A 2,827-nucleotide genomic window follows, 5' to 3' on the forward strand; every position below is an offset into this window, starting at 1 on the left:
TTGCCTATTAATTGCTTCCTTGATATACTTAAGAACAGTGGAACTCTGACCTCTAATGACTCTTCTAACAACACTTAAAGCAAATTATTTAACTTTTATTTTTCTGTGCTGGGCTCTCTACACCACTGATATTCTCTGCAATATTTAAATTCTTTACAGGAGGGATTCCAAACACCGAAGCGCAGTGGCGTCCCCCACTCTGCCATAAGAGCATAAGGGCCATAAATGCAGCCCAACCAGATGACAGCTGTGCCTCCGGTGGCCGCCGCAGGGCTGAGCAAGAGCATCAGGTGTTAGCTAGCGGCCGCCGCATGCGCATGCGCGACCCCAGCTTGGACCACGCCTGCGCAGACTGTCCGTCATGGCGGCTCCCTGAACCCTAAGGCGAGGGTTCCGCGTGGGACTTCAGACCAGGGTCATGTCGGGTAAGCGCCTGGGAGACGGGGCAGGACCGGAGAGAACACAGGGAGCATCTTGGCTTTGAAAGCCAAGTTTCCACGACCTTGAAGCCTGAACCCCAATTCCTCCCTCCGCCTCAATTTCCCCTTCTGTAGGGGGCTTCTCGGTTTCCGTGCTGGGTTTGGCAGTCCCACTCTGTCTCAGATTAGTAAGGGAAGGAGAGACCGGGTCAGTGACTGGATTCTTCAGAGTGAGTGGCTAGCCCACAAATCAGAGTGACTGGCCGCGAAGGGAGGCGGTCCCTGGAGCCCCTGACGCCGCCCTGCGCGCGAGGCCAGCCTTTTCCTGCACCCCTGGGCCCTGAATTCTCTAGCTTCCTAGCGTTCCCTTTCCCAGCTCCTAATTTTTGATTGTCCAGTGGGAGTGCATCCACCTGCCAGGGAAAAGGGGAGTTCTTTCCACCCCATGATCCCGGTAGACGAGTTTTGAGAATAACAGTGACTGTAACCCTTAAAGAAAGAATTCATGGGAATACAACTCTGCTGTCTTGGAATTGCCAAAATGACCTGCCAGCTCCCCTACAGGAATGAATTTGCAGCATGTGACCTGCGACTGCTTCCCGCCCCCCCGCCCCCCCCCTGCAGTACCCAGGAGGACTGGATACCTCTCCATACCAGACATTTTCTGGTGGAAACTGCCTTTGCTATTTCTAAGTAGAGAAACTGTCTCAAGGTCTTTATCCATCATCCCAGCCCACTTTTCTATAAACATGATCCTTCAGCTACTTACTGTTTACCGATGATCCCTGAAAGGGGTGATTTCTTCACCCCTTTTAATCTTCACACAGGCCTCAGTGCCTCCCTGTTCCAAGAATGCTGATTCCCAGGAGAAACTCTTAAAGGAAATAGATATTCATGACCTGGGACTTCTCTCTCAGGCCACATTTCCTGGGAAACCTACTAAGTTGATACTTTTAAATGAAAGAAATCAACTGGAAGTTAGCAGTCACTTTGTTTTCCATCTATATGTAAGACAATTTGGTCCTTATATAATTCCTACTTACAGAAAGAGCAATGGGTGTGCGTTCTCAGAGGTGTAAATTTGTGCATAACAAACCATAACAACACATTCTATCCTCTTATTCATGGTCAGTGTTCCCAAAGATGGCAGAAGTGATTTTTTGGACCAAAAACAAAGCCAAAACACTATAGGCAGGAGTCTTGTCTTCCATTCAGAACTAGGGGAGCCAGTCTACCTCGAACCAGTAGATGGTTAGGGCTAGGCTGTGTTTCCTCTGCCTGAATCATGTCTGCTTTTTGTTGCCAGTGGTTTTGCTGATGGCTGAATACCCCTTTGATTTCATTCATATGAAATCCCACATTGGTTTGATTCCCAGCCCCAATTTACACCTGCTTACCTGCTTACATTTTTGCTGGCTTATCATGTTGTGAAAGGAAAGAAGCGAGCTCAGAGAAGAACGCTCTCTGGTATCAGTGCCATTCCCTGGCACTCATGTCTATACGGAGCTCCAGCTGTGGGTAGTTAGAGCATGAGGACTTCTGAATTACCATAGTAAGATTAAACTGTCTCCATCTTCCAGTTTGAAAACAAATGGAGGTCCCTAAGAGTTTGATGATACACAGCAAGCACACCAACCAGCTAGGAATTGTCCCTGTAGGCACTGGGTAAGGGCAGGTTTGGGCCAAACTCTTGAAACCAACCTCAGGGCAAAAAAGTCGCCACCATTTTACACCTGTTATGATTGAAGGACTCTGCTCAGCTTCACACACACCTCTCCCTCTCCCATCCTCCTGCGAGGTGGGAATATGGCCGACAGAACAGGTCCAGAGAGGAAGTGATTTTCCCCAAGGCCTGTAGCTGGGAGGCGGGGGACCAGAGTTTACACACAGTTGCCCAGCTTCAAGGCCCGTCAGATTTCGGCTGGCTAGTGTGGTGGGGTAGAACAGCTTGTTGGAAGGAAATCCTTCCTGTTTGTAACCACTGTGACTTGGATATGGCTTTCTAATTATGGCATATGGTTATATAGGAAAATATTCCTCAGAAACAGATAGTGAAAGAATTCAGTAGTAAAATGTCATGTCTGCAGTTCATTCTTAGAGAGTTCAAGGGAGGAAACCTAAATAGATAGACAGACAGACAGATAGTAGATAATAGGTAATATGCTTGACTAGATAAGATAGATAGTGTGTATTTAATAGATGATTGCTAGATAATACATTATTAGATAAATGTTCCCTTAGATAGATGGGTATATATGATTTGATAGTCTCTATTATTCATGTCTCTATTAGGAATATAGTCTATTAATTTGGCAAATGATGTGTTATATATAGGGTCTCTATTTTTGTTTTGGGGGTTTCTTTTTCTTTTTCTTTTTCTTTTTCTTTTTCTTTTTCTTTCTTTTTTT

At 46.2% G+C, this 2,827-nt stretch overlaps 1 protein-coding gene across 2 annotated transcripts in view; it reads left to right on the forward strand.

The window, feature by feature from the left end:
• The first annotated feature begins 326 nt into the window (after positions 1–326).
• Positions 327–2,827, forward strand: part of Mettl22 (methyltransferase like 22) — a 19,500-nt gene continuing 16,999 nt past the window's right edge. For both annotated transcript variants that reach the window (XM_031362036.1, XM_031362040.1), the window contains exon 1: positions 327–425. The gene's annotated coding sequence lies outside the window, so the exon portion shown is untranslated. The remainder of the gene's footprint in view (positions 426–2,827) is intronic.

This window comes from Mastomys coucha, unplaced genomic scaffold (assembly GCF_008632895.1).
Source record: "Mastomys coucha isolate ucsf_1 unplaced genomic scaffold, UCSF_Mcou_1 pScaffold12, whole genome shotgun sequence".
In the NCBI taxonomy this organism is placed as follows: Eukaryota; Metazoa; Chordata; class Mammalia; order Rodentia; family Muridae; genus Mastomys; species Mastomys coucha.